Consider the following 27014-nt stretch of genomic DNA (forward strand, 5'->3'; position numbering starts at 1 on the left):
AACATTGGACGTTTTCAACCCTTTACACTAAAATTATGCTTATAACAAACTGACGGTTAGTGTTTAAAAACACCTTATAAATACCATGTAAAAATAAGACATCCGATGCAAATACAATTCGTAAAATACAGTTATGTAGATGATGCCAAAAATGAGAATTGCAAATCATCATCACTGTGCTGTTCAGGGGTGAAGTAGAGCTTGAATTGTTTACTATTTTTGTCAACTTGAGGTTTCATTTCTAACAAACCCCCTACAATAACGCGGACAATTGATGGTCAGTTAGTTGTAAATAGGGATAACGTTGTATTATTCTCAAAGAACTATCTCCCATGCACCCTTATTCCCTGTGTATAGTGAGCAACCATCACGGGCGTTATATTCTTTCGGAATGGTCACTGGACGGACGAAATCCTCAAACCGTTCCTGTCTTTCGTTATTAAACAGACATTATGTAAGAGCTAAATCTGCCTTTTGCAGGTCTTTCTTTGGGCCTTAAATGTCATATAAATTATTAATTAGAAGTTTATTAACATGACAAGACCGTAATTAACTCCCAATGCCATCAGATGCTCTAGATCTAAATTTTACGGGCGTTATCCTACTAGTTTCTGATAAGTACTGATCGAGATATTAACGAACTACGCGCTATGCGTTTCGCCTCTAAATAAACTGATCTAATTCAAATACATTTAATGATTTACTAGACATTTAATACGGCCATATTACATAGATTAAAGTAAACAAACTACTGACTCCTGTGTTTACCATAGGAAAATATGAGCGGGGAAACAACTATGGTGGCTGATAGTGGCCATGTTAAATCTCGCCCTTTTCATAACGCGACAACACGACATCACGACAGTATTGGCGCAATCATACGACACTTAACTCTGTCGTATCATCGTGTTATTTTTATCCTAACGTCGAGATGTCGACTTATTGGCATAGTCTCTTTCTACAAGTCACAAAAATACAGCTGTACTCATTACACTCATTACATCAGATTAGATACAATAAGACTCGTCAAAAGAGATTATAGGAAAGTGTTGATTAATTATTCGTTTTCTCAAAATAATGAAACATTTTGCGCCCAAAATTGAATTATTGGTATTATATTCAAAAAATCTAGAATTATAATAGCAGGACAAAAGTGAGTCAGCTATGTTAATTCCTTGAATAAGAAGTGGTGTCGGTAGGTATCGAACAAGCATGCATTGCCTTGTGTACGACACCCACCAATACTTATAGATTACTGAAGCGATAGTTTAGAAGCGATTTCAGAAGATTTCCAATTTATTTTATTAGAGTGGGAAGGGGATTATATAAAACCTCAAATCAGATCACAGAAAATCACTGCATTGGTGTAGCACGCCATCCCAATAAGTGCAGGGGAGGTTTTTTTATGAGGTGAAGAAAGCGATTTGCAGCTGTTATTGACCTTATCGCGTATTCATCCGTTTGGCATCACTAATGGGATCGGGGCCTAGATGATTAAAAATAGGCCCAGTATTGCCTTCAGCTATGAACACACTCCGAAAGTCCCCTACGCACCCCCCCCCCTCTCTTATTTTGTTTAACAAATAATTTTGTCGTGTCGTCGTATCATCGACTTACAGTGGCGATAAGTCGATGATACTACGGCATGACAAAATCACACGATCTTACGATAAAATCGGGCGATCTTACGACAGAACAAACTGTCGTAAGATCGTCTGATTTTGTCGTATCATCGACCTTATTTTGTCGTGCTGTCGTATCATCGACTTATCGCCACGACAAGTCGATGATACGACGGTACGACAAAACACTAAACTGTCGTATCATCGACTTGTCGACTTGTCGTCTCGGAAGTTTAAAACTGCACATGCGCTATAGTCTTTATCTACAAGACCCTTCTATAAATAAAAAAACAAAACTGACACAGTTATATTTGACAACAATCACTGTTTTATTATACACAAACACAACGTTTCGATAAGTATTCTCTTATCGTTATCATTGTGCTTGATAACGATAAGAGTATATTTATCGAAACGTTGTGCTTGTGTATAATAAAACAGTGATTGTTGTCCCATATAACTGTGTCAGTTTTGTTATGTTTCCAATTGCTAAATGCCACTAAAGGATTATATTACCTTCTATAAATATTCGCTAAAACACTTAGCACATGTGAAAACAATATAATTTCAAAATTAAAAGAGTTTAAGAAAATATATTTTTATAGGTCTGGGGTTTTTTGGGGGTTTTTTTTTTGGTTTTTTTTTACATTTGATCTGTCAACACTCTACCTACAGGCCGCGAATCTAGATGGAATTTGTTCAAATTTGGCACAATCATTACTCTCGGAGGTAAATGCATGACCGAAGCACTACTGTCACATTGAAACCTGTTTTTTTTTAAAATCTGTTTTCTTCGATCGACTGTTTCCCTTGTTTCAAGTTAAATGATGATCTATTGGAAAGAACGTATTGAGTAAATCTACGCTATCACTAAGACGGATTCAATATGTAATATTTCTCATTACTACCTATGTTGTTTAATCAATGCTATACATGTTATTTTTCAGTCGTATCAAACATCATTGATATCATTTTATTGATTCTGAAATTATTTGTAAAACAAAATAAGAGACGTGGGGAGGGGGGGGGGGCGTATGAGGCTTTCATAGTGTGTAATCATCTAGGCCTCGATCCATTGTTTTTGGTGCTTGATATTTTGCGGGGGAGTCGCAGTGTCTAGGCAGGTAAGACGTTGGTTCGGTAACCCGAAAGCTGGGTGTTCGATCCCTTCATTGGACGAGAAAGTTCATCAGTTGTGCTGGACAGAGGGCCTGGCACGTAAAATATCCCTTGGTAGTTGGAATTCGATATAATGGTAGGCCATAGTGCGCTGTCCTGGCAAAATTTCGCTCATAGTATGGCGTATGCCGGTCTTCAATATGACAGTAGTGGTTCGGTCATGTATTTACACCCGAGAGTATCATCCTTTCAGAGGATCGCGTGGCTACGTGGGCAAGACGCTGGCTAGCTAGCCTGGAGGTCGGGTGTTCGATCCCACACTGATCAGAAGTGAATATTCGCTAGGCCTCTGATAAGAATGACATCGATGCGACTTAATGAGTCCCCAATATTAACATTATTCCTCCGACAAATTTAATTCTAAAATTTTTTTTTTTATGTATTAGAAAAATAAATAAAGACATTTGAAGTATTTGTAGGTAAAAAATATTTCCTATGTAGCGTAAATGGGTATTAAAATGAGTAAAAGGCATCATTCTACCCGAAGCAGTTACGTCTTATATAAACAATGCACGCGCCATTGGTCCAATGATTGACACCGCGTGACGTGATTGCATGTGTTGAAAACAGTCATCTTTTACAGAGATATTAGACGACTTTTTTCACAGATTGGTTCAATCCCTGCATTGGCCGACAAAATTCATCAAGATTTACCGGCGTGGTTCCCCCTTGTCAGTGATGCAGGACGGAGGGCCTGACAATGACAGCTGTCTAGTCGTTCGAATGGGACGAAACAATGAGGTCCCGTGTACACATTGGCGTGCACGTAAAAGATCCCTTGGCAGTTGGATTTCGATATAAGAGCGGGCCGTAGCGCCGCTTCCCGGGCAAAATTCCCTCATAGCACACTGTATGGCGTATGCCCGTCGTCTTTAGCCCAGCTTAGGAGAGAACAGTAGGACGTTAAACCCCATCTCATTTCATTTCATGCCATCCTGTCTTTGAAAGTAATGATTATGCCAAATTTGAACATCTAGTTCCGCAGTCTGTAGTTATACCAGAGGGTTGACAGATAACACCTTAAAAAAAACAGATCTATGAAAATATATTTTCTAAACCTTTTTTAATTTTGAAATTATATTGTTTTCACGTGTGATAAGTGTTTTAGCGAATAGTTGTAGAAAGGGTCTTGTAGATTAAGACTATAGCGCATGTGCAGTTTCAAACTTCCGAGACGACAAGTCGACAAGTCGATGATACGACAGTTTGGTTTTGTCGTATCATCGACTTGTCGACTTGTCGTCTCGGAAGTTTGAAACTGCACATGCGCTATAGTCTTAATCTACAAGACCCTTTCTGTAACTACATGTATTCGCTGAAACACTTAGCACACGCGAAAACAATATTATTTCAAAATTAAAAGAGTTTTAGAAATATATTTTTATAGGTCTGGTTTTTTCTTTGTTTTTTTGTACGTTTGATCTGTCAACACTCTACCTATAGGCCGCGAATGTAAACTGACTTTGTTCAAATTTGGCACAATCATTACTTTCAAAGAAAGCATGACACTCTCGAATGTAAATGCATGACCGAATCACTACTGTCATATTGAAATGTGTGTGTTTTTAAATCTTTTTCTTCGATCGCTGCTTTCCTTGTTTCATGTTAAATGATGATCCATTGGAAGGAACATACTGAGTAAATGTACGTTATCACTGATACGGATTGAATATGTAATAATATTTCTCATGTTTAATCAATTTTTGACATATTATTTTCCAGTTGTATCAAACATCATTGATACCATTTTATTGATTCTGGAATTATTTGTAAAACTAAATAAGAGACGTGGGGTGGGGTATGAGGCTTTTAGAGTGTATTCATAGTTGAAGATATTACTTGGCCTTTTTTTACTCATTTAGGCCCCAATCCCAGTGATGTCAAACGGATGCAAGCCTATATGCGATAAGGTCAATAACGGCTGCGAATCGTTTACTCCACCTCATAAAAAAACTCCTGCATCTATTTGGGTGACGTGGGGGGGGGGGGGGGGGTATGAGGCTTTTAGAGTGTGTTCATAGTTGAAGATATTACTGGGCCTATTTTTACTTATCTAGGCCTCAATCCCATTATTGATGTCAAATGGGAGAGAGAGAGAGAGAGAGAGAGAGAGGGGGGTTTAACGTCCACTCGACACAAATTAGGTCATTTCGGGACTAACATATGGTTTAATTTTATTTCAATAAATCGTTTGCGCGTAGGGGTCTTTAGCAGTGGGAGGAAACCGGAGGACCCGGAGAAAACCCACGAGGTTTGACAGGCGACCCTACACCTTGTCACGTACAACCGAGGATTCAAAACCACGCCAGTTGACTCAATGACAGGCTGCAAATCGTTTTCTCCACCTCATTCAAAAAAAAAAAACTCCTGCAACTATTGGGGTGACGTACTGCACTATGATAATGCTGTGATTTTAAAGAATGTGACCCGATTTGGTTTTTTTACAATCCCCTTCCCACCCTGTCTTCTGAAATCATTTTTAAACTATCGCTCCAGTCATCTATAAATATTGGTGGGTGTCGTACACATGGCAATGAATGCTTACTTGTTCGATACCTCCCGACACCACTTTTTCTTCAAGGAATTAACTTAGTTAACTCACTTTGGTCCTGCTATTGTAATTCTAGATTTTTTAAATATAATACCAAATATAATTCACTTGTGGACACAAGATGTTTCATTATTTTGAGAAAACAAATAATTAATCAACGTTTTCCTACTATCTCTTTTATATTTATCAAATCTACTACTTAGGCCTATATATGATGTAATGAGTACAGCTGTATTTTTGTGACTTGTAGAAAGAGACTAGGACAATAAGTCGACATCTCGACGTTACGATAAAAATAACACGATGATACGACAGAATAAAGTGTCGTATGATTGCGTCAATACTGTCGTGATGTCGTGTTGTCGCGTTATGAAAAGGGCGAGATTTAACATGGCCACTATCAGCCACCATAAACAACTGCACGCTCTACTGCACAATATGCTTCTCTACGAAGCAAATGCATAGTGTTCAACCGCATGCTCCCGCTTCACAAACATGTTATTGTACGCCTGGGTACGTAGCTGAAATTAGATACATTGTAGTCATGTAATTGAACGAGGAAGATGTTGGAAAGCCGACATTAAAAGGGTATTGTCATATACTGAAGCTGTGTTTAATGAGATTCTTTATGCTGTTAACATCGGGTGCAATCTGTTCAAACTATTCACACGAAAACCGGTCTAACAGGTTTAATATCAGCAACATTAGTCATATGCAGATTAATAAGGATACGGATACAGACAAGTACTAGTATGATAGGCCTATATAGCTGCGAGGCTACAATCAAGTGTTCCCCTCCCCAAACAGTAACACATAATACATGCATGTCTACTGGTCGCTAACCGTCTTTACCGCCACCCTGGGATATATAAAAAGATGTACACTTCCATAATCAGACTGTGAACGGTCAAATGAAGTAAGATTTTAAAGGACAATATTGGTGCCAGTCATTATCACATATGTGATAGAACTGGTTAAACACGTTCCAAATATTATTTTATCACAGAGATCATTGCTACTACGATAGATGAGTAATCAATGTTTCAACAATAGGAAGTGACGAACGCAAAAGGAAAACACGAGTTATCTCTCTATTATAACTGACTGAAGTGACGGGTGATAACAGATACATGGGCGAATTTCTGCTCACTAAAAATTCCTTCGAAGACCAAAAGTTGATATATGAGACTGTAAGAGTATATCTGACAATTCAAAAAAGTAATTGAATGTCATTAGATAAGAGAACACGAGAAAAATAGAAACAGTCCGTACATTCACGGGTGTTTATTCATTCTATACTTATAAAAAAATGGTAATGCACGGACTTTTTCTATTTTTCTTTCATTTTCTCTTATGTGACAGTCAATTTTGTTTATGAATTGTCAGATATCCTTTCACAGTCCCATACAACAACTTTTAGTCTTCGAGGGAATTATTAGTGAGCAGAAATTCGCCCATGTATCTGTTATCACCCGTCAATTCAGTCAGTTATAATAGAGGGATAACTCGTGTTTTCCTTTTGCGTTCGTCACTTCCTATTGTTGAAACATTGATTACTCATCTATCGTAGCAATGATCTCTGTGATAAAATAATAATTGGAACGTGTTTAACCAGTTCTATCACATATGTGATAATGGCAGGCACCAATATTGTCCTTTAACGTCCTACTGTCCTGTATCGGCTGGCCTAAAGAAGACGGACATACGCCATACGGTGTGCTATGAGGCAAATTTTGCCCAAACAGAGACACTGCGGCCTACGCTTACATAGAATTTCAATTTTCAAGGGTTATTTTACGTGCAAGTCAATGTGTACACGGGACTTGGGATTTTCGTACCACCCGAACGACTATAAACTTTTTCGGTCAACACAGAGATCGACCGCTGGACCGCTCCAGATTAACGAGCTAACGTTTTACTCACTGAGCCACCGTGGCTCCCTTTAAGTTACCACTACTACTACTCAATAATAGAATAATATAATAATAATATAAATAATAGACAATTCTTCATTCAAATTACTTTATTCTGAGCGAAGTTATCAGTTTTGACTAGATGTGTGCATTGATTGTTTTTTATCGTAATGGCGGTGCTTGTTATTCGAGACTTATCCTCGCTTCTCCATTTTTAAATTAAATCATTAAATTGCCGAAGCGTTATAATCTACTTAATATCGGGACCATCCGATGTTCTAGAGAGTTGACTATAGGCTTGAAATGTTACTAAAGGTTTATATAATAGTATTTATAACATTTGAAGCCAAAGTAGACAGATTTGGCTCTTACATAATGTATCTTTAACCAGAAAAATATAGTAATAAAAATTTGTAGAAGCCAGTTTAATAACCAGATGTGCATCAGGGGCGTGATGGCCGCTGATTTTACATGAGGAACAATATTCATATCGTTAGAGGAGTTCAAGGTGCCCCCGAGAAATGCTCGGCTGTGTGGAACATAATAGAGTTGATTTGTAGCATACCTTAGCCACCGGTCGAGCAATATAAAGTAGCGAAGATCAACATCTGCCAACAGGGCTAGAAAGCGCACTGAAACCATGGGGTTTTTTTTCATTTGAGAGAGGGCATAAAAAATGGAAACCCCTGACACAAAACACTTCATAGCGTCCCCATCACCTAGCCTGCCGATGTGGTTAATGATATGCTAACAGACTGTAAGTTAAAATTGAAAGACCTGGCTTGCTGTACCTGTCATAAAGATACAATATATAAAGCTACAAATTATCTTTCGGATTAACAAAGTTAGGATAATAATAAGATTTATATTAATGAAAACTGCTAAAATATTGTCCAATAACACTCCCAACCGTCATCTACCACCAGAAAATAATAAGTTTAACAAAGGACGGTTGAAACAAAATGTCTATAACGAAAAAACAAATAAACAACAGACTTACCTGTTAAGACAGCGATAACAATGAAAGTATTCATGTTGGATGTGTAAAATTGTTAACCGTGCCACTCACGATGTAAAACGTAAAAATGAGATTAGCGCGCAGTTGCTGCTTTAAATATGTCACATTAACCAATCAGGTGGTAATAATTTATTTTTAAATGGGTCGCTTTAACGCCACGTCGAGGGTTTCCAAATAAGTATATCATTCATTTAAATCAAACATTTCAAATATTTTGTAATTTCTTTTCTCGCTCGTATCAAGGAAGGTGAATAACATAGGCTTGAGGGTGTTGGCATATAGATCCCTAAACTATACTCTAGAGAAATCCTGAATTATTTTTTTTTAAAGCAGATACTGAAATATGACACCGAGGGATATGTACTATTATTACACATTTAAATATCGATGTCTTCATCGACCTGTATTTTTCCGCTTTACATACTAGTAAAACGTTAACACAATAATATATGAATGAAAAAAGGATTTAATATATGATAAATAATATTAAAAGATGAATACAAAAAGACATAAAATGCTGCATGGTAATTGAAAGCCTGTGAAATAAATAGCTTTTCAATTTTGTTTTGAAAATGTATAGCTATAGATTTTGTTTAAATTAAAAGGATTTAAGACATTTTTGGTTTCCACAAATCGAAGTATTTTCACATTACGAGGGAAATTTTGCCTTGACAGCGGCTTTTCCGCCTGCTCTTCGTCCAATTCCTGTCAACGTGTACGCGTGATCTCGGTTTTTCGCCCCATCCGAACTAAAGGACCTCCTGGTTAATGAGCCAACCCTTACTCGCTGCGGGACGGTAGCTTGTTATTTTGGGCGATGTCATTTTTACATCAGGGTGTACCACAAGGGTCGGTTCTTGGTCCTCTCTTATTCAAATTGTACATAAGTAAAATTATTTCTTATAACGATCTCACTAATTATTTTATGCTGATGATACGCGACTCATTCGTCAATTTGAACCTCAGAATTCCTCTAAAATTGAGAACTGTGTAAACATAGACATAACAATGCGGAAGCTAACATTTAACGCATCAACGATTTAATAACAAAATGACTAATGTTAATTATTCATTGGTCCGTATTGAAGAAATGTTAATGGTTCATCGGTCCGTATTGCAGTCTTTCTTGTCATTTTATGTTTTAATCGACTTGTTGCAAATATTATAAAGCGCTACTGAACACGTCTAGTGACAGCAGCTCTATATAAATACATGTATAATAATAATAATAATGAAGTCTGGGAGAATCTGAAAAATTTCTGCCTTTTCCAGGATTCTAAATATGCCCATGGAACAGTTGTACAACTATAGATTCGGTAGACTCCAGCAGTATTTTGGAATACAGAAGATTATTATATCGCCATCTGTTTTAAGACATTAAACAGGGAACTATTAACATGGGTTTATCTGCCCGTCCGTCACCCGTTTTGGAATACAACAACTCTGCTTTTAATTGGAGCGTAATGTTCAAATATTGTGTAGATATTAAATGTCTTGGCTGGTAATAAACATTCTCCGCATAGACTAATCAGTGATACGCTGGTTTGGGCTGATTTATTAGACGACCAATAAGGGCACTACGAACCTGATGGGTAGCGGTTAGGGCCTATTTCCTGGATTATAAGTTGCTTGGTAATTTCCATTGAACAAGGATTTATTGATATCTAAAAGTATGCTATGGGCGAAAATCACCCGCAGTATGAAATTTAAAAATCAAATTTTAACTAGATTGTTTCAATCGGGAAGCTACATTTTATTACAGATCCTTGATATTGCTCACATTTATGTTATCGGTCTACTCAAGAAAGGATCGACCCTTATCGTGACTTTTTAAAGTTAAATCGTTTTGTCGGTTAAACTGAGTATTATCAAGTTTAATTTGAATCAACAAGGAAGACATCCTGTTTTAGTTTAGGGTTGCGTAAATAGGTCAATTGACACGAATGATGAAGGGAAATATTCTCGTTATTTTGATTTAAATTCCCGAGGGATCTGACAAGTAACATCATCAAGTCATTCGGATACATTGGCGTAAAAGAACCCGTGACGGTTGAAATTCGAAAAAAAAAAGTAGGCCGTTGCGCCGTAGCCCGGGCAAGATTTCCCCTCATAGCACACTGCATGGTCTATGTCCGTCTTCATTAGCTCGATTGGTTCAGAAAAATAAGACGTTAAACCCCATTTCAATTATTTTACATTTACGATACAAAATGTTTTCATAACATCCATAAGAAGTTTACGTTCAGGTGACCTTAGTAGTAGCTTTCTGACGCATTGATGCGATTGTATGTAAGGTGCATCACTGTTGTTTGGGTTTGTTTGTTCAGTAATGGTAACATGTTTAAGGCTAGTTGCGCATCAGCTACTTTATGACTACTGTATAAATAATAAAAACTTTCAATAAAATAATTTTAAAGTAAAGGTGAAGAAGTACAAGTTATTGACAGTTAGTTTCATAAGTAAACGTTATGTGTTTGTATGTTTATAAGACAATTGTAACAGTATCAATATTACAACAAAGGCGTCGGAGGGGGGGGGGGATTTTATAACTAAATAAATAGTGACGGAATATTTAATAAAGGCTATGTTAATTAGAACGGTAAAGTGTCATCTTGTCCTCGGATGGTTCAGCGTGTGAGCGTTAGATTAAAAGGTGAAGTGGTTTCGACTTCCCGCTTCTACCTGACATTGAGTAGGGTCGCCTACCCCGCCCCCCTCTCTCTCACTGATAAAGTGAAACAGTTTTAACAACTATGCTTGAATGTTTAATGCTAAATCACCCGGATGATCAAAATCTCTTGTTTGTACAGTGATGTCATGGTATTTCCCCCCTACGATTAAACGAAATAACCAGGAGTTATTAAATCTGATCTTAATCCAAGGGGTATTGGTTTTCGTCGCTGATATAAGACACTCAAAAAACAACGAACACCGTGCTGATACCCCGTCGCCGCGATACTCATCTGCACATGACCTTGGCTTGGTGTTTTATATAGGATCGCCATTAATTTGAGCGATCTCCGTGAAAAAGACGTAGGTTTACCTATCTCGACCGACAGACAACAAGTACATTGTATACATATAACCAACAGTCAGTGCGATCTTAACGTATAGGCACGCCTGGCAGTTGCCCGGCAGCTACATGATGTCAAGCCATGATGATTTGCTGTCTATACTATACTAAACTATAAATAAGTGTTACTAGCAGATGCCCTGGCGCTGCATGGGTTGAAAGTGGCTAGACAGATCTATTTGTTATGGTCAACTCAATTTTCGCTAAGGTCGCTGAGATGCAATTAAGGTTAGGGCACGTGATTGTTGGCGAGATAGTAGGTTAGGTTTAAGAATATGGGGGAGAGCAGAAGCACGGACCTAGGACGATGAAAATTTGGTTCGTGATATTTCCTAGTTTTATTAAAAAATACATAGATTAATATGCATGGTTGGTTTCGCCGTTCTTTTGGTGTTGGTGGGGCTGATGGTTCCCCTTCGGTGTCGCTTGTGGTATTCTGGTATTTTGGTTTCTGAAGAAAAAAGAATAAATTTGAGGCTCTCGGGTGAGAACCACATTAGTGTGTTTCCTACTAAGGATTGGATTTTCTAAAAATGAGATTTTTCCACTATCCCGGGGTTAGGGTTATGGATTTTTATAACTAGTTGATTTTATTTACTAAGGGTTAGGGCTAGGGTTTGATATATTCTTTGCTTTGGGTTAGGGTGAAGGCTGGTGTTATTTAGTCTAATTTACTGTTCACCAGGATGTCGTTCAGATTTTTATTTTGAGAATATGCAATTATAAGTTTCTGTGTGAAGATTTTAGGGTGATTTCTTGGAGATTAATATAGTGTTTTCTGATGATTTAGGATGCGCTTGCTGCTGTTGCGCTAAATGGAACTACAAAAGGGGCTATTGTGCTAGCCGTATGAATATTCAAACCTAGCGGGTGGGGTGGGAGCTGTTGTTTTTAATTTGTCAATCCAGAATATTTCTCTTGTTAGCCTAAACGCTTTAATATCTTCGGTAGTTTCAAAGTCGCTCTTGGTCTTTTCTATTGGCGTGACAATGAGATCAGAAATGACATGATTTGGTTGGTTGAAGTGAATTGAGACCCGTTTGTCTTTTTTGGTGACTATGGCTGACCGGTAACCGTTAATTCTTTCCCTAAGTGCATACTGTGTCACATTGTCTGCGTGAAATTAGATAGATTATGTTTGAACTACTGCATGAAAGTTGGTCTAATATTGGGAATTGTGTCCCAGATGTTTTGTTATGGAAATGGTCGGATATGTTTATGATTTTTCACGTTTGACATCTTGGGTGGCCACAAGTTTTGGTTTTAAGTGCTGATTGCATATTATTTGTTTCTTTGGCAGCAAGTTTAGCTACAGTGTTGTTTTTTATATGTCGGAGATAGCGTTTGGAATATCCCCTTTCTCTTAGTTTGCTAAATACCAGCGTACATGCTGACTCAAAGTCGGTCCACTGAGTGCATATCCTATAAAAGCGGAGAATCTGAGATTTTATGATGCCAGAGAAGGTATGTTTTGGGTGAAAGGAGCTTTTGAACAATAGCTGATGTGTATCAGTTTCTTTGAAAAATACTTTAGTTTTTAATTGGCCTGTGTTTTTGGTGTTGCTACTTTTAAAAAATGGTAGTGTCAAGGAAATCTATGCTGTTATGACTTACATTTGTAGCAATCTGGTTTTAATGGGCAGAGTGGCGGAACTCCCCTTTCCCACTCTGCCATGAAGAGATTTGCATAATTCAGGGCAAATCGTTTTCCCATCGCAGTTCCGGAAGACTGGAGGTATAATTCCTCCTCGGACAAATGTCGAGTAATTTGAGGATTTCTTCGTCCGACCTGGGTGCTTGCGGGTTCCTAAGAAATGCTTTCCTAACTGCTTCAATACCAGCATGTGTTATAGATGTTCATGTACATGCTCTGAACGTCGATGGATATTAAAATGGTGTGCTCAGGGACTCTTAACTGTTTGATTTTGTGAATAAAATCGTTAGTGTCTTTTAGGTTGAATGGGTGTTGACATGCTAGGGGTAATAAGAAATGGTCTATTTATGGTGATACATGTATGATTCGCTGCCACAGTCTGATATTACTGGGCGTTCCTTGGGTAATTTATTATAAACCATTCCGTTTATGTATTTTTGGTAGCGTATAGAGATGTCGTTGTCAGCAGTCAGATTTAGCGGATAGATAATCATGTTGTTTTGATGCTATATATTCCTTGTCTTGCAATTCATGTAAGTTGTTGTTTATTAAGGTTGCGATGTCCTTAAAGATGGGTTGGTCTAATTTAGTGTAATGTTTAGGATTATTTAATTGATTTTCTACCCCAGAGATATAGTCTGTGCGATTCATTATGACAAAACACAATCCTTTGTCGCTTTTCTTTTTTGAGGATCTTTAATGCTGTTTTTGTTGCTTGGTTGAGATTTGGTTTTGTGATTGTGGTTGAAGGGATGATATTTCTGTGTTCATTTCGTCGAAAGTTTTTAGGATGGCTGGTGATAATGACTTTTAGGTAGTTTCCACGTGGAGTTTTCTGTGAATAATTTTCACCTCGGCGAGTTTGTTCCTAAAACAAGTCAACGGAAGTGTTCTTTGGAAGCGATCGGTTGCCTGGGTGATGAGACAACCTCGGGACAGCCGCCAACCCTAAACAGACAGAGGCCAGCCGTAAATAATATTATAGCCTATATAGAATTTGTTACATGAGTGGTTATGTACTTAGTGAACTGCTTTGCCCGGGGGCCTATAATGCTGTCAAGGTGGCCCTTTCAACAGCTCATCTGCAGCAACCCGTTTGGATGCGATGTACCCCCATTCCTTGGATTATTTAGCAGTCCCGAGGAAAATATAATGCAAAGAGCCCACGTGTTAACACACTAGCTCATCACGAGCAAAACATACGCTCGCCATTATATATGACTCGTATATATTCCCACCTCGCCCCCACCGCCAAAACAAAAGTTACTCCAATTCCTCGATTATAAAGAAGGAGACGTAGAGATTATTTCACGAAGCAGGAATAATCCATAATTATTAAACTATCAGTATGTTTATCTACGCGTGACAGTGGCTGTCACGGAACAATAACGACTGCAGTCGTTAATGCGAGGTGACGACGGTTACTCCCACTGAAATCTAAAGCCCCTGTCACACCAAACCTAGTCCTCACTACGTTCTGGAAAAAGCCCTAGACAGTCATAAAACGGGCTGTGGTCGGGATACAGTCTGTACATAATAAAACTATACATTTATATGGGACAACAATCACTGGTTTATTATACACAGGCACGACGTTTCGATAAGTATTCTCTTATCGTTATCAAACTTATCGAAACGTCGTGCCTGTGTATAATAAACCAGTGATTGTTGTCCCATATAACTGTATAGTTTTGTTATGTTTCCAATTGCTAAATGCCACTAAAGGATTATATCTGTACATAATGTCTATAATACGATCCTAGTGCGTTCATAAACAGTCCTCAATACGCCTATCGTGTCTGTAACTCGTCCACACTCAGTTCATATTAAGTTCAGATCAAGTAAAATTTGCCATTTCCAAGCAGTCCAAGCCCGTCCGTAGTAAATTTAAACTAGTTCTACCCCGAAATCTCCTGTTGTGAGACCACGCAGTATGATGGAAAGCTTCATCCCTGGTTCCAGAGCCTCCCTGTAGTTCGTTAAACATGGATATGGTGATTCTCAAGACGTTGCTCCTCCATGAGCTGATGATAATGTCCCAACGGCTATTCTCCTATCATGTTTCAGCCAATTCCTCACCCAACAGTTTCTTGGCTTTCTCCTTCCTCTTCCTTGTTCTACCATTTCATTGTACTCTTGCTCTGCTTACAACAGATGTTGCGTGAAACCAATATTCAACATGTTAAAGGCTCCGTGGGATGGTTCTGTACAAAACTGCACTGCAAGAAATCTCGAGCCAAATGATGAACCAGTGAAGAAACAGCCAATATTTGTATAATATGCTCTACCTTGTCCGAGCTTACTGTTATTTGATAATCGAGCTCGAGCTACCACTTGATCCGGTTGTAATACGTCCCTAGTAGGGTCGAAGTACGACAATTCTGTGAATGATGCTACAAGTCAAGAGGAAACCTGTCGTGCATCAATTATGCGTGAAGTTATTGTCTTTTTCCAACAAGAACGCGTAAACACTCAGCATATTGGCGTAATGCCTTTGCCTCAATTCAGAATGATGCTATATGTATTTTATTGCTTGGCAATCTAATATGTATTTGTTACATCTTTAGGTATTTCTGTTGGGGTGAGGGTGGAGTGCGGATTGCGAAATTGGCACATTTACTTGACGCCGAGTCACTGCTTTTCGAATTGTCACCTGCACCCATCACACCCTCGTCGGATCCACCTTTGCCATTATAATAGTAAATCGTGTTTTGTATTATCGATCGCCATAAGTGATATTACTTGTTCATTATAGAGTAATTATTTGATTGATATTGACTGTTTCATTATTGATGACTAAGCTAGAAATTGTCCATAGATGATGTGATCGACCTTGATGTATGAATAGAGAATAGGATATCCTTCCATATAAATGGAAACGTAAACGACTTTAGCCTAGACATAGAATACATATCCTGTTTCTATACTACAACAACAACTTCCTCGGTGTCCTTATATTATTTTACTTCTAGCGCAGAGGGAAGTGTTTATAATTGTGGGTGTAGTGTCTGAGATACGAGACGTGGTGGCTCTGTGAGTGTGGTGGTATTTCACTATCCGTGAGTTTCAGGGCTTCATCTAGGTGTTGACCGGTAGTGCAGGAAGGGGGGCTGGCAATGGACAGCGTATAGTCATTCAAATGGTACGGAAAACTGTGATCCCGTTGACTTACACATAAAATAACCATTGAGTTGCAATTCAAAGAAAACTAAGCGAAAACGCCGCTGTCCTGGCAAAATTCTTCTCCTTGTACACCGAATGGCTTAAATACCCGTCTCCATTATCCCGGATTGTGCAAAAAGTAGGGCCATAAACCTCATTTCTCCATAAAACCGACGATTTTATTAGCCGGACGTGCTTAACGGTCGGTCAACCGGGCGCAATATTCACTGCTCGCAATTCTGTTAAGACAATTGAGTTGTTAATCGACACTATAGACTAATTAGCATACTGCACTTCTACTCCGTGTCACATCTGTCATACACACCAAGACTAAATAAGGAGCCACGGTGACCAAGTGAGTAAGACGCTGACTCACTAGCCTGGAAGTCGCGGGTTCGATACCGGTGTTGGTCGAGAAAATCCATCGGGATTTTCCGGCGTGGTTTCCCCCTAGTCAGTGGTGCAGGGCGGAGGGCCTAAAAGGGCAGCTGTCTAGCCGTTCGGATTGGACGAAAACCGGGGCCCAGTGTACACATTGACGTGCACGTAAAAGATCCCTTGGCAGTTGGAATTCGATATAAGAGTATGTAAGGGGTTTTCAGACAATACCCTGGGTTAACACTGTGAAAAGAATAAGAAAAGATATATAACTTCAGTTTGATTATTGTTCAATGGCGGATAAAGGGAAGAACAACTTTTAATATTACAATAATATTACAAAACATCAAAACATAAGGAACAAAATGATGAACCCTTAGGTTGTACGCAATGGATAACTATTTAATGACACAATCTAACTGCTGCCACGCACAGGAGATATCTTACTCCTTAATATTCACATCAAGGTCATATGTACTTAAATGTACATGCCAGTGGGATGGGAGATGAACACACACTTTGAGATAAACCATGTATAGTATTAATGTTACACATTTTGAATAATGACACTAATTTATAATGTATTGTAAAATACTGAATAAAGTTATACGATCAATAAATGTGTTTTTATGTTTTGTTGGAATGCCATAGAAATAAACAAGAATTTTCCTGAATACTAAGATCACGGTTATCCACTTATTAATAATATGTATTGACAGTTATCAATAAGGCTATTGTTATTTATTTACTTCGCTATTGTACAGCTTTACCGCTAGGCCTATAAGGTTCCTTCTAGAAACGCGCTCTGGCGTCACACCTAACCCATGCCATGCGGTTACGGTTGGGCCAAGAAAAGAATGTATGAAGACATAATAACAGGACATATTCAAGCATGGAAACTATTCCAAAATATTCCCTGCTATCTTATGTCTTTCTCACATAATTTATAGACAATGGCTTTTAATATTTACCTGTGAAAAGAATAAGAAAAGATATATAACTTCAGTTTGATTATTGTTCAATGGCGGATAAAGGGAAGAACAACTTATAGCCAATGGAATTTCTCTATATGAAATATCCAATTGAATAGCCAATCAGAACAGGTTTTATGTTATACTATTCATAATTGAATAGAAACATAGTTGTATCCCTTAGACCATGTCAACAATGAATCCTAAGAATTAAAGGACAATATTAATGAATTTAAAGGGACATATAATATTGATATGAAATTGAAAAAAAATTAATATCTTTTCAGTTTTTAAATTTTAAGTCACATTTTAGTCTACAAACTTCTGTAATCCTTATAAGTAGGCCATAGCGCCGCTGTCCGGGCAAAATTTCCCCCATAGCACACTGTGTGGCGTATGCCCGTCTTCATTAGCCCAGACGGGGAAGATAATTAGGACGTTAAACCCCATTTCATTTCATTTCCAAAACTAAATAAAGCTTTTTAATAGTATTAAATGGAAGAGGTGAAAGAGCAAAGGAAGAGATAGACTATTAATAGCCTTGTACTACATTACTATATGTAGGACATAATTGTGCCCTTTGTCAGTTTACCAGACGGAGAGATGTTATTTGATCCTGAATGACTTGACGCACAATGCTACAGACGTTAACTGTAGATTTATTAGCGTGTTATTATTTCATAGTGTATAAGCGAATACTCGTTATTTCTAACGCATACACATGTACTAGATGTAAAACATTCGCTGTTCAACGACATTACAAAATAGTATTACAATTTTGGAATATGGCGGCCATTCAGGGCACAGATCTATTCTCAATGTATGAAGTAGATATATTTTTGTGTGCAGAATGGCGACTGTACAACTGTAAAATATACCTAAAATGTATCTTCTAACATCGATGTCAAGATATCACCAACCATCATTTTGTTCTTTAATCTCCCTACTTGCTAACTTAATACCCTTCTTTTCAATCCATATTTTGTGTTATATTATATTAGAAACTTGGAGATCTTCAGTACAAAAGTATCTCGCGAATTGGCTAGATATAATGAGCATTGGGAATGTTCAAAATAGATAGCATACAAAATAATTTTAATTTATTGTATCATTACATCCACCCAGAACAGCATGCGGAGTCTACATTTTAAAAAAAAAGTTGATCATAAAATTATATGATAACATTTGGGTGATCATTTGTGGATGTACCTTGCAAGTTATACAATAAGTACATAATATTGAAAAATCACTATAGAGCTAAAACGAGAATTATCTAAACTAGATATGAAACAAGTACACGATCAATGCATCCCAAATGAAGCCGTTTTAACCATCTCATTAAGAATCGTACAATCAAGCTTTAATATTCAATATGATATTGATTAAACTAATTTGTTGCTTAATTTGAAAAGAAATTGGGTTTAACGTCCTGGATTTCGGCGCCAATCGGGCTAATAAACGTTTATAAGGAAACTCGATTTTTCGTTACCCCCAAATCCACGCTAAAAAATCCAGAGGAACTTTATCGGCCAGCGGAGCGATCGAACTTTCTGGTAATCGAGTCAACGCCTTGATCACTGATAGTCATCCTGATATCCGGTTGAATTTGATTACACATCTTTCAATGAGTCAAATATAGAATCTCGGTTTTTATCATCCTCGTGGGTGTTTATCAGAGCGAAACATAATATACACTAAAAAATGTCTGAATCATATAAATTTGAACAATAGTGGGTTTTTTTTTCTTTTCAGAGTTATACACATTGCGACATTCGTGTGCACAATGTTAAAAGAAATCTGAAATTGTGAATCATTTTTATCCGGGCTAATGGGAACCCCAACATTTACGCCAGGTTTGAAAGAGATCCCGTTATAGTAGTTGTTGAGAAAATTGAGAAATGGAAATAATAAAGTGGTGTGAACCTCTAATAAAGGGGGTAACCAATAATTTGAAACACCGATAGTAAAATACAATATTCTCAAGGGGGTTGGGGGTCGAATGGTTTAATATTGTGTCAAGTTTCGATTCCACGCTTGTACGTGACAAGGTGTTAGGTCGTCGGCAATCCGCGTGTGTATTCTCTGGGTTCTCCGGTTTCCTCACACGGCTGAAGACCCCCAACACGTTTGAAGACATCTATTTGACGAGAATATACAATTTAAAAAATCCACATAAAGTTAAATGCGCATATGTTACGCATGTTTGAAGACACGTCTGTTTGGCGAGAATAATACAATTTAAAAAATCCGCATAAACTTAAAAGCGCATAAAGATGTTTATCTGAAGTATTGTTTGTCCTATACAAATTAACAGATAACCAAGGCAAACATTTTCGCCACTCACCGGGAACACGCATAGCTAGTATATAAAAATGCTTAAAAAAGAAACCAGTGTACAAGCCCAAAGTCTACATTATGCACTAATACATGCACTTTGATCAAATGAAAATGCATACAGGGGTGCTTCAGTTTCGGTAAATATAATTATTATCGTCTAGAACTTACCTTTCGAGCAAATTTTCACTCTGTCAGTTAAATGATCCCAGATCCCAGATTTATATATATTATATTTATAGTTTGTAAACATTCATTGAATAAATAGTGTTAGAAAAAAAAATGAAATGAGGTTTAGCGTGCTACTTTTCTGTATCAACTGGGCTTCTGAAGAAGGGCGTACGCCATATAGTATTCAATGTGGGAAATTGTGTCCGGGCAACGGAACTATGATCTACTCTTATTTCAAATTTCAACTGCCAGGGGATGTTTAAACGTACGCGCCGACGTAGGCACAAAACCGCGGTTTTTCGGGCCATCTGAAGAACTAGACAATAATAATAATATGTACATTTATATAGCGCTAGTACTCGATGCATAGAGTCACGCTCAAAGGGCATACAATTAAATTAATTTAATTAATCCTGATAACATTTCTCTAAAAGGTGGGTTTTATGTCTTGATTTAAAACAAGAAACAGTTTGGGATGATTTAATGATTTCTAAGAATGATCTGTATCAGAATGATTTTAATTTCCGCCCTGGGGCAGCACAACTTGTGAAGTTGTTTGACCAGAGGTTGCGAGAGGGAACATATTATAATGGTGATAATATTGTGAATTGTTGGTATTTCATTTAAATATTTCTATTTTTCTTATGTTTCTATTAATCCTGCGTTGTTAATTAGACGTTAAGCTACTTATCTAATGACTGATCGATGACAGCTGACACATTAATGAGTTTAATTACTATCTTATTGTTAAGCAGTGTTTTGTATAGTTTAATCTCTCCTCTTTAATTGTTATTAGTAACCTTGGTGTAAATTATTAATCCCTAAGATACCATTTTATTATATATACCGATTTGTACATTGACAAAACATTCTAGGTTTCATCCCGTTTCCAGGACAGTTACTCTGCTTGTCGGACGTGCTGTTCTCCGTATATGATGTTAAATGTTTTCCGGTAATAAATAGACTCAAGGATAGTTCCAGTCTTTAGTTATTATCGAAGATTTACACTGTTACAATATATTGCATACGGTGAGATAAGTTATTTGGAGCTAAGCCATTAGTACACTGATACGTCAAAAACAGAATTTTAAAAATGTTTTTTTCATTTATTCTCAGCCATTGGAGTGATTTCAGAACAGGAGTATTACGAGTATTTTGATGATCTGGTAACAATTCAAGCTGCGGTATTTTGCACAAGTTGAAGTTTTTTAATATTGGTACTAGATGTTTCTGCTAACTAGATGTTACAGTAGTCAATCTTTAAGAATACCGAAGAAGATACGATTGTGGCAGCTGCTTCCTGGCTAAGCAATTGTCTTGTGTGGCGAATGTTCTTGAATTGAAAATAACATTTTGGACTCATTTCACTTTACTTATATAAATGTCCGTGCTTAAATTGCACCCTAAGAGGACACCTTATGTTCTTCACAGTGTCTGGTGGTACAATTATTGCATCTCCTACAACCACCTCATTTGAACTTGAATTTTTCGGACGTGGATTTGAACCATTTAATTACAACATATTTCTTGTCACCCAATCTTAATCGGCCATAATTGACTTTTTAATCGCCCTAACGCTTTTAAAAATTAATATTTTTAAATGATTTGTTTCTGTAAATTTGGGGTCATTAACGGAATATTGCTTTTTTTTTTCAAAACATTGAACGGTTTTAGAGTTGTTGCCCTTGAAGTAAGCCGTAGGGACTAAAGCAAATACAACCGCCGTCCACAGTCAATTAACGAACATTCGAATTGCGTATTCTGCAAATAATAGGAAGGCCATGGGCGCCGAATCATACAAGACAAACCTGCGGACAAGATACACAAACTACACAGACATTGCAAGCAATAGAAAACAAATATTTAAATAAAGTTAATGGGTACGGGGATCAGCCGTAGGCGTCCATTACACTGTACAGTCCCGGACCTGTAGTGATACAGGGTACATTGCATCTAAAAATCGTTATAACATATTCCAAAATCAATATTATTACACAATTATTGATTGAATATGCGGGGTTATTTTTATATCGACCACCGCTCATTTAGTTCTTAAAGATACATTCGCACGAAAGTATTTATTGGGTAGTTATTTCCAATAAAAGCATAGAAATTGTGGTATATATATAGAAAGAGACACCCAATGTTATTTGAAATATACCCATTTTCTGACAAACACCGACGGGGCGCGCTAAAGACAGGAATGTGAGAGTATCCCTAAAAGAAAGTAAAATGAAATGGGGTTTAACGTCCTACTGTTCTGCTCCGAGGGAATTTTTGCCCGGGCAGCGGTACTATGGACTACTCTTATATCGAATTCCAACTGCCAAGGTATCTTTTACGTGCACGCCAATGTGTACACGTAACCTCAGTTGTCAGGCCCTCCGTCCTGCACCACTGACAAGAGGAAACCAAGTCGGAAAATCCCGATGAACTTTTTCGGCCAATACAGGGATCGAACACGCGACCTCCTGACTGGCGAGCCTGTGTCTTACCAACTTATTCACCGTGACTCCCGTATCCCTAAAAAGCAGCCCGGCTCTTCGAGTCACGTTATGGGCGCTTCTTGTATGTTGATCTAATGCCTAACGGTTGTGAGAACAATGTGAGAATTAAACGTCCAGTAGACCCAGTGATTAAACGACAGAACAAGAATTGACAGAAGATAATCCAACAATTTACTTAGGCTTTGATATTTATGGTAAATGGACAGCGTCTAATAAAAAACACACGCGAAAACGGATTCTTCTTTAATCATGTCACGTGATAAACAATGCTGATAAAAATAGGTTTTCGCTGCATGGGGTAGTTTTCTTGGGATTAAAATGTTAAAACGATTTGGAGCAAACTTTCGATGTATATATATATTCTCAGGTAAAAGAATATATCGAAAGTTAATCCAAATATTATATCATCAAATCACACAGGTTGTACGCGGGGTGTATCTTTCAACTGAACTCCGTTGATTGTTCAGCTCAGAGCAATGAACTATAAACTGAATTCTCGCCGATTATTCAGCCCAGAGCATTGTTTTTGACAGATTGAGCGTGACGTCTTATTAATCATTTTTTTTCTGTATATTTTGTGTTATTTGATGTACAGATAACCCTTGTCAAATTCTCGCTATATCAATTGTAACAAAATGTGCAATGTTGAGTTTTATAACCGGGAACTGATTATGGCGTCATCGCAGATACCTCGGAATTGTGACGTCATATCAAGGATCGATGCGCACTTGTCCAAGGAACAAGCATCCCAAGTGGTATGTCGGTGGTACATGAATTGGCGGAGCCTTAGGCTTCTGTTTTTTCGAAGAGCGTCGATGAACAACGACAACGACTACCAGATGAGTTGTTCCTGGGGACGAGTTACTAGTCAACAAATATTTATGATAACTGTATAAAATCAAAGCTCAATGGGCCAAAAAACATTCTAAATACAGAGTTAAGCGATATAGAAAATACATTTAAAATAATAAATATTAAAGACGCATTGTTAACAAATATAATCATTAAACGGGATTTATGTGAGGATTGGATAAAGAGCTCACAGTTTTTGCTAAAATAGTTAAAAAAAAAATAGATAATGACAAGGGAATATGTTGAAAAGTTTAGCCAAAATACTTCAATCTCAGCCGAGTTATCGCCGTTAGAAGAACAGGATAGTCTCGGTTATCATTTCCACCGTTGTTACGATAATAAACAAGGTCTCGGTTATCCATTTATAAACTAAATCATTGACATTAACTTCAATTGTATTTAAATCCGATAGCATCGAGAGTTGATTATGGCCTTGGTAAGTTAATTGATGTATAATTAATAATTTATATAACATTTACGGCTCTTGTATAATGCCTAATTAATTAGGTGTCTATTCATCTGCCAAGCCCATAATCAATTCTCTAGATCATCAAATCATCGAATGGTTTTGATTTTTAAAAAAAAAGAAAAATATGTTGATTGTCATAGTCTTGTGTCAGTTATTACCACTAGAGTTCTGCCTCCGTCCTGAATCACTGGGTAAGAGAAACAACGCCGAGAAATGCAGAAGGACCTTCTCGGCCACAACTGAGAGCGAACCCGCGCCTTACTGGGCCACCGTGACTCTCCTGTGCTGTCGTAATGAAATGGGATTTAACGGTCTACTGTTCTGCTGACTGGGCTAATGAAGACGGGCATACGCCATGCAGTGTGCTATGGGGGAGGTTTTGTCCAGACAGCGGCGCTACGGCTTACTCTAATATCGAATTCTAAACTGCAACGGGATATTTTACATGTACGCCAATGTGTACACACTGTAAGCCTTTTCTGTAATTTTTACAGACTTGTTTCTGTAAAACGCCTACAGTGCAGGTCTGTTATCAGACACGAGTCTGTAAATATTTTAGAAATACAGAATTTCGTCCGTAAATATGACATACGGGTGTTTAAATGAAAGTGACGTCATCGGTCTTCCTGGGCGCCATTACAGCGAAGACCGTTAGTTAGCGGCAAAGAGGAATCCCTCAACATCGAGCACAATAGTTTCTTCTGCTTCTGCCGGATAATGTCCACAATCAAGATGTTGATTATAATGACATTTTTCGATGGTGCGCATGACGGCTGAACGTTAAAAGGTTAAAAACAGGTTAAAAACATTTTTCGTGATTACGGAACCGAACACAACTTAGATTTGAATATCTCTAGTGTGTCGGAGGAAGGAATGATCGGTGTTAGAGCATTCCAGTCCCTGATGGTCCTTGGGAAGTATGTATATTTCCTGTAATCACTACGACAGGATGGAACTTGGTATGAATGGTCGTGTGTGTTTCTGCTACGCCGTAGTGGTGGTACAAGGAGGCTCTTGTTGATGTGGACTAGTCCTCTGTGTATCTTGAAGAAAATCGCCAACGTCGCATGTTTTCGTCTTTCTTGTAGCGTGGTCCAACCAAGATTCTGCAGCATGTTGGTGATGCTGATTGTTCTCCTGTAATTGTTAGTTACATATCTGGCTGCTCTGTGCTGCACCATTTCTAGTCGATCAATGCCCTTTTTGAGGTGAGGGTCCCATACACAGCTTGCATACGCTAGCTGGGGTCTAACAAGGGCCATGTATGCCTTTTCCTTTATTGGGGGGGGGGGACTGATGTTGAGGTTCCTCTTTAGAAAGCCGATGGTCTTATTGGCTCTGCCACAGATGTTACTGATGTGGTTTCCCCAGTTAAGGTCTGATGAGATGGTACATCCAAGATACTTTACTGAGTCCACTAAGTTGAGGATATGCCCGTGTAGAGTGTAATCTCGTTTGATGATATTTCGCCTGTTCCTGAATATGGTAATCACTTGGCATTTGGCTGGGTGGAAGATCATTTTCCATTTTTGTTCCCAGGCTCCTAGTTGATCAAGGTCAGTTTGGAGTGTGCCTGCGCTGCTATCAGAGTGAACTGTCAGGTACATGATGGTGTCGCAGTCAATACCAAACATTGCAGTTTTAGGTAAGTATACAGTAGGGACACATCTTTGTTTGACATAGATTGATTCTTAGCATTCGTAAAAATGTACGGTAACTGATTTATGAAATAGTAGGAACAGACTCTTCTAGACAAATGGACATACATGATACTCACATACACTGTCACAGTGTTTAATGTTAGCACAGAGTAAAAATACACTCTGGTGTTAGTGCTAGGCCTAATATTTTTTCGCATTGTTTTTGGAGGCTTCAGTTCTAGTTGAGGCTACTCGGATGACATAATAATAACATTGATATAGAAAAAAAATATATGAACTATATGAAGGGCTAACATTTCTGGGATTCATTAAGTTCATAGTCTCAGGTCTGTAGGCTAGGCCTACCACTGAAAACCATTATTAAGAATTTATTGAATTCTGCCCTCTGCTTGGACCTTGAAATTTGAGGGGGTGGTTGGACGAATGGTCTAACCATGGAGCTTATATAAGGTCCATGGTCTAACATGGGCCTTAGTTAGGTCAGAATGAAGCCTATGTCTTTGAGTCAAGTGGCATTGAAAGGAGTAAGATCGCCTGACTAACCGTGTTCATTTTTTCTGGGTCGTTCGTTTTCCTCCCACTGTTTATAAAAGACCTACGGTTAAAGCGAATTATTGAAATAAAATTCTATGTTTATTAGTCCAAAAATGACCTAGTTCGTGTTGTGTGGATGTTAAATCCCATTTCTCTCTCCCAGCTTGAACCTTGGGGTAGGTCTTATTAGCAACAGGTGAATCCCATTTTAGTCTGCTTTTAGTTTTACCTGTCATAGGTGCAGAGTCGCCACTGATTAGTCCAAAAATCTGATCAGAAACCCAAGATGCGGTAACGATAGAAGAAAGCATGGGTTTTAACCCGGAAAGCGATGGGTGTTACGTTAGTTACAGCTACTACCAATATGAATCATGATCAGAAATGAACACAATGGGGCGCAACGACAATAATCTATTATGAATGTCTATAAACTGATTTACATTCAGTCGTTTCTGTTTTTAGTGTAATTTGTAATCAGTTATGCTCGGCGAAATATGTCCAAATTGAATGGCAGTCTGGTTATTCCAGTCTACACTGATAGTATGTGTGATATGTTTAGTCTCCTGTTTGTGGACATGAAACTTCATTTTCTCGCACATTTAGCTCCCTTTTCCTTAATTAAAATGTGTTCTTTTGAAATGGATGTCATAAGAAAAAACCTGATTGAGAATATTTGTTTTGCAGGTGCATTTTTGAAATTAACCCAGATAACGCACAGAAATCATGAAAAAGAGGAAGACTCGAGTGTGCCAAAAAGTGATATAACTAATCACTAAACTGTCAAACTTTAAATGGATGAAGTACAGTTACAACAATAGCAACAATATACCGGTACTGTGAGATGGTATACGACGGTATAGATGCCACATTTTGGTTCAAGGTGCTTTAAATTCTGGACCACGGTTTGGTTAACATGGTACAGATATTTTAACTGTCCATTTGCATCCGATGCAGAATACTCCCCT

General features: G+C 37.9%; 2 long non-coding RNA genes across 6 annotated transcripts in view; both read right to left on the reverse strand.

Annotated features, from left to right (window-relative positions):
• LOC126830322 (uncharacterized) overlaps positions 1 to 8537 on the reverse strand; it is a 29786-nt gene extending 21249 nt beyond the window's left edge. The window contains exon 1 of the long non-coding RNA XR_007683799.2: positions 8266 to 8537. This is a non-coding gene — a long non-coding RNA (uncharacterized LOC126830322). The remainder of the gene's footprint in view (positions 1 to 8265) is intronic.
• The window catches only part of LOC126830323 (uncharacterized), a 144708-nt gene that overhangs the window by 102626 nt on the left and 15068 nt on the right, over positions 1 to 27014 (reverse strand). The window lies entirely within an intron of this gene.

Source organism: Patella vulgata, chromosome 8 (assembly GCF_932274485.2).
Source record: "Patella vulgata chromosome 8, xgPatVulg1.2, whole genome shotgun sequence".
Classification (NCBI taxonomy): Eukaryota; Metazoa; Mollusca; class Gastropoda; family Patellidae; genus Patella; species Patella vulgata.